General features: G+C 40.7%; 1 pseudogene; it reads left to right on the forward strand.

Annotated features, from left to right (window-relative positions):
* Positions 1–3207: 3207 nt before the first annotated feature.
* LOC130876570 (cell division cycle-associated protein 3-like) lies at positions 3208–3995 on the forward strand (annotated as a pseudogene).
* The last annotated feature ends 2545 nt before the right edge of the window (positions 3996–6540 follow it).

A 6540-nucleotide genomic window follows, 5' to 3' on the forward strand; every position in this document is an offset into this window, starting at 1 on the left:
GTCTCAGCGTCAGTCTTTGCCCCCCTTGCTTGCCTTGCATAGTCTTCACCCTTGCATACCATCTTCACCCTTGCATACCGTCTCCATCCTGCATACTATCTCCATCCTGCATACTCTCTCCATCCTGCATACCGTCTCCATCCTGCATACTGTCCTCACCCTTGCATACCGTTTCCATCCTGCATACCGTCTCCATCCTGCATACCGTCTCCATCCTGCATACCGTCTCCATCATGCTTGGGAATCAAATGAAACAAAGCTGCAGAACTGAGTTCTTACTCAGAAAAGTCTCTTCGGGAGGGCGGCACTGTTTTTTTTTTTTTTTTTTTTTTTTTACTTATTTATTTATTTTTATTCTTTTTTAATTAAAATTTCCACCTGCTCCCCATTTCCCATTTCCCTCCCCTCCTCCCAAATATTGCCCTCCCCCCACTTCCCTCCCCCTATCCCCACTCCTCTTCTCCTCCCCCCACTCCATTCCCCCTCCCTCTCGATACTGAAGAGCAGTCCAAATTCCCTGCCCTGCGGGAAGACCAAGGTCCTTCTATCTACGTCCAGAAAGGTGAGCGTCCAAACAGGCTAAGCTCCCACAAAGCCAGTTCATGTATTAGGATCGAAACCTAGTGCCATTGTCCTTGGCTTCTCATCAGTCTTCATTGACCGCCATGCTCAGAGAGTCCGGAATCAACCCATGCTTATTCAGTCCCAGACCAGCTGGCCTTGGTGGGCTCCCAATAAATCAGTTCCACTGTCACAGTGGGTGGGTGCATCCCTCGTGGTCCTGATTTTTTGGTCATGTTCTCCCTCCTTCTGCTCCTCATTTGGACCTTAAGAGCTCAGACCGTTGCTACAAATTGAGACTCTACCTCGATCCACCGCCAGATGAAGGTTCTAAGGTGATATGCAAGATATTCATCAGTATAGGATAGGGTCATTTCAGGTTCCCTCTCCTTAGTTGCCCAAGGTACCAGCTGGGGACATATTCCTGGACACCTGCGAACCCCTCAAGAGTCAAGTCTCTTGCCAACCCTAAGATGGCTCCCTTAGATAGGATATATACTTCGCTGCTCCCGTATCCATCCTTCCTATATCCCAACCATCCCAATCCTCCGAGCTCCTCCCATCCTCCCCTTCTCATATTTCTCATCCCATTTCCCCTTTGCCCCATGAGGGCGGCACTGTTAATGAACGCACATGGACGCCCTGTTATAGTTAGTTGTCTGTATTTGGATATTACCACCAGAAATGAACAAGCAGATAATGTACAAATAAAGCTTGATTTTTTTGGGTGAAGTGCTACGGGCTAGAAGCATGGAAGCAGACACCTCATTCTTCCTGTGTAAAATGTTGAAGACGCAAAGTTGAAAATGATTCCTTTAGATTTCATAGGTTCTGGAAAACATTTATGATGTATTCTTTCCTTGAAGATTAGAAGATTAATTCATTAACTCTTTAAGAATTCTGAATACTGAGATTTTAGAAGCACACAAAGAGCACAGAACAGTTCCTAGCTGAATGACAGTCAAGGTGAACCTCTGCAGGACCCAATCCACGTTGCACATAAGGAGGTCCTCAAGATGGACGACTTTCATGTCTCCATCTGAAAACTGCTCTCTCCCCTCTACAAATAAGCTGGAGTCCTCATTCAGACCACAACTGTTCCTGCCTTTAAAACGTAATGTTAAATCATAGACCACAAATCTTCTTTTCTTTGCTCAACTTTATGTGTGTGAAAGTTTCATCAGATAGCAATAATGTACATTTCAGTTGTATGATGTCCCATTGCGCAGATTTACTACTTATTGATTTACATAATCTGACTTTGGCTGCTATGAAGCATGCTTCATTTGGTGTTTTTTGACTTTGTGCGTGTGGCAGGGGCGGGGGTTGCCTAGATGTCCTAAATAATAAATTCACTTTAGGAAATAATGCCAAAATATAGTATTATTTACAGCACAATATACTAGCAACAGTGTAGACAGTAGTAATCCATCCACCATGCACTTTTTTCCAGCATCGAGTGTTGAACCCAGAACCTTATGGAGGCTAGGGAACTGCCTTCTGGCTACATCCCTGGCCCACCATCCCTCTTCCCAGCTCTTTCCTGTCAATCTTGGTTGCTTTAACTAAACTGAAGACTTCATTCTGTTATCTCACAGCAATTTTAATTTGCATTTTACTCTCAGTGCCCTTCACGTATTCATTAGTCACTCAGGTATCCTGTTTCTGAGGAACTCATTCAAGACTAACACCTTGTGGTGCTAAGTGAGGCAGAAGTCAACAAGAAAAGTTTGATAACATGATGATTTCTTACCGCTGCTGTCACACACTGGCCTCCATGAATGTGTCTGTTTCTGAAAATGCTTCATCTACTTATGTGTGGTTCAGAACTACGCCCATCGTTACTACAGCTTCCATCTGGCCCAGTTATTTCCATACCATTTAAAAAGTCCTTGCCATCCAGTGAGATCATTTGTGGAATTTGTTTGGGATTGTGTTGCATGTAATTTTCGTGAAATTTTAAGTGTTTTCTTTCTTGAGTCTTTCAATACACGAACATATTTCCTTCCTTTATTTAAGTTCTATTTTCTCTTAGTAGTTTGGTTTTCAGTGTAGATAGCATATACATCTTTTATCAAATCTACTCTAAGTAATTTTATTCTGTTGTAACAATTTATTCTGCTGCATTTCCTTACCGTCATGGAGCCTAATCGAAGCCTAATTCAAGGTTTTGAACCTACTGTACACAAACTATTGCTGTTGTTTTCCTAATGATTTATTTTGGGGGAAAAGTCAACCCAAAATTGATCAGGAACCTTACTGTAAACCTTGAAGTTTTGGTACTATACAGAAAAAGATAGGAGAAAGATTTCAAGCTATAGGCATAGTCAAGGATTTTTGGATATAACTCATCATTGCTGGGTTTGAGAAGAAAGTTGAGATATGGAAATGCACCGGGTTCAAAAGTATTTTCATAGTAGAAGAAACAACAGGATGAAGCCAGACTATGTAAATTGGGAGAATATCTTTCTTAGCTATTTATCCGGCAAGGGGATAAATACCAAAACTACATAATGAATTTTAAAAATTTAAACAACAAAAGAACAAATAATCCAGTCAGTAAATGGTCAAATAACTAAGAGCTGGTAGTGTTCACCCAGAAGTCAAACTTGGGCTCAACGGGCCCCATCCCCACCCCTAGTGGACATGGGCTCTACTAATAACATCTCAGGCACTCCATCCAGCATGGCCTCTGGCACACAACAAGCATCTGAATAGAGGAGACCCTCATTTACCTAGTGCTGGTATCCAGAGCACTCCTATTCAGGTAGAGCACTCTCCACAGACAAGCCGACCAACAGAACAGTGGACCAGTTCTAAAGAAGCACAAGACCCATATCCCTGCTCTCCAACCCTTGGCACTGCACAGACACCCATGAAGATCGGTGATACAGAGAGCTGACCAAAGGATTTGAAACCAAAGCCTCCAAATCCATCATCCCCCTCCCTCCAAGAGCTTGTTCTGCTCCAGAAAACACTTCTATCTTCTGAACTGGACATGCATTTGGATACTCAGTTATCACCAGAGGACCAGTTGCTGTCTTGGAGCCAGACTGAACTACCCTCCAAACAAGTATTTACCAAGGAGCAAGTATAACAATCCACAGAAACTATAATTGCTAGCCAGAACTCAGACAAGCCCTCAAGAGATCCCGAGACTCCCCAGTCTTCAGGTTCTAAGTTCAATAGACAGAAAGCATACAGCCAGGTGCTAGGGCAATCTCCTCTTATCATCCTGCAGGATGACAACTCCCCATGGGACCTTGACATTATGACAGGGTAAGTGACCTTCTCCTGTAAGTGAGAATGGTAAGGACCTAAAGGAAGGAACCATTCTTGAGACTGGAAGATTCCTGAAAACTGGAGGAGGAGCATGTGATCAAAGCCAGGACCATGACAAGGAAAATCAGCATTTTGCTTTAGTGGAGAGCTAGATCCATGTTGAATTCACCCACAGACTGGGAATAGTCTGTGTTCTTCACCTTCTTCTTCAAGATTACTGAGGAAAGTCCTGCTCTCTGGTTCCTCCCAGGCTACCAACTCTAATACTTGGATATTATTTTGTTTTGTTTTGTGTGTTTCTTTTCTATCAAAGGAGATGATTTTAAATGATGCTTTAGGAAGTTAAAAAATAATAAATGGCCAAATGAATTCAAAATATAGCAGACAATAAATAGTACAGCAATAATTTTTTCCCAACATCTTTAGCTATTAGACATAACTACATAAAAATTCCATGTAGACACAGTCAGATCAGCTATCATAAGAAAGAGAAGAAAAAAACACACGTTGGTGAGGGAGGGACTAGGGGTGGAGGAGCCCTTCTATACTGTTGGTGGGAATATAAATTGGTCCAGAGTCGATAGAAATCAATACAGAATTTACTCACAGTTCTAAAAGTAGCACTACACAAACCAAGTCTGCCGTTCCTAGAGATGTTCTTGGAAGAATCTTAGGCAGAGGACAGTTGAGACTCTGCCATGCCACCTGTACTATACTGGAGCATTATTCACAGTGGCCAATTTCTGGACTCAACCTTGGTGCCCATTAGTGGGTAAAACGGATAAAGAAATCATGACACATATACATGATGAATTATTCAGTCGTGAAGAAGAATGAAGTCCTGTAGCTTGCAGAAAGAGAATACAGGAGATCATCCAATTTAGAAAAATAAGACAGGATCATGGATCTCATGCTATCCCTCCTAAGAGACATCTAAAAATCTTAAAAGCAGGATTATCACTAGGAAATCATAAAGGAACCAGCAAGGAAGGAGTGGGAATCGCATATAATGCTGTGAGTGAATATGGCCACAATACCTTAGAAACATGAGTAAAAAGGCCAAGATGAAACCCAGTTCCCTAATTCAAAACAGAAATTCTTTTAGATTTTATGATACAATCAAATCTTTGTTAATAGGACTCTTAGTCTCTGCTATTAACAACTCCAGCATGATGGAGGGTAGCACTGGCTGAACACAACATCCTCCAGTTATCCCCAGTGTTAGGTACCACTCAGCATCTCACCATTAAGTCTGATGATGGCTTCACGTTCAGGTTCAGGTGTGTGTGTGTGTGTGTGTGTGTGTGTTTGCATGTGTATTAATAGTTTATTCCTAGCTTGTTAAAATGTTTTATTTCTAACTATAAATGATAAGTATTTCCGAATTCTTTTTTTGCATTTACTGAAAATTACATTTTTGTTTTCTTTTCTCTGGTGAGGAGGGGGATTGTGTTCATTTTCAGCATTAAGTAAGTTTTGAGTGGTTGGAATAAGACCAAATTTGTCACAAAGGTTAGCGTTATTTACCAAGTGCTCTGCTCAGTGTCTTCTTATTTTGTCCAGGTTTGCAAAGTTTACACAAGTATTTCCTATTTGTGTTTTTCCTGTGAGCTTTAGTATACAGTGTCTCCCACATTTACTTAGTATTCTATAGGATGTGCAAGACAGTTATCATTTTCTCATAGAGAAGGGGGTAGACCTCTTTAAGAGGCTGACCCGAGCGCCTCTCTTTATAGGAAATTTTAACAAGAAAGTCCTTTTCGTCTGCCTTTTTTTAACTTTCAATTTTTCTATTCTTAATTCCTTTTAGTTCAGGAATGTTTGTTTAAGAATTGTTTCATCACAAGGCGTAGTTTCAAGTGTCTGGTTTAGTTACTCTGAATGCGACACTGTTGCTTGTAAGACCTTTAGCAGTGTTTGTTTTCATTCTTGGCTTTGGCTGTCCTCCCTTCTCATCAGTTGTATTGGTGAACCTTTGATTGGCTGATTTCACTCAACATTCCCAGCGAACGTCAAGAGTGGGTTCTGTTGCAAATCTGTTTTCTACTCTTTCATTTGTGCTGTATTTATACTTTTTCTTCCTTCTGAGTTCCTCGGGTTTCCCTTGGTCCTTTTACTCCTGATTTCTTTAGATTGATGCCCACGTCATTTTCATCTTTATCTCATATATTCCACTAACTCTGTAATTATCCCTCTGGATGTCTTCAGCTGCAATCTGCATGGTGTGGTATTTTTTGCTATCATTCATTTTCAAAGAAATTTCTAATTTCCTCTGTAATTTCTTTTTTGACTCAAAAAATCTATTTAGAATATACTTCTTCATTTCCAAACACATGGGAATTTCCTACTTATCTTTTGTTTTTGTTTTGTAGCTTAATTTTCTCTGTGGCCAGAGAACACACTCAGCATGACTGCAGCCCTTTGAAATGTGTTTAGACTTTCTATATGAATCAGCAGATGATCTATTTTGGTGACTGTTTCATGTGTGCTTCATATAAATTCATACCCTGCAGATGTGGGACACATATTCTAGATCCATCATGGCCTGTTTGTTAATTGTGTTTGCAAATGGTTCGTACTCTGCTGTTTCGCTCTCTACTTTGTTTTATTAGCTAATGCAGGGAACATGCTAACATGTACTATTATGCTTATCGATTTCATCTCAGTTTTGTTGGTTATTTTTGCTGTATATATTTG

The sequence above is a fragment of the Chionomys nivalis genome, chromosome 6 (genome assembly GCF_950005125.1).
Source record: "Chionomys nivalis chromosome 6, mChiNiv1.1, whole genome shotgun sequence".
In the NCBI taxonomy this organism is placed as follows: domain Eukaryota; kingdom Metazoa; phylum Chordata; class Mammalia; order Rodentia; family Cricetidae; genus Chionomys; species Chionomys nivalis.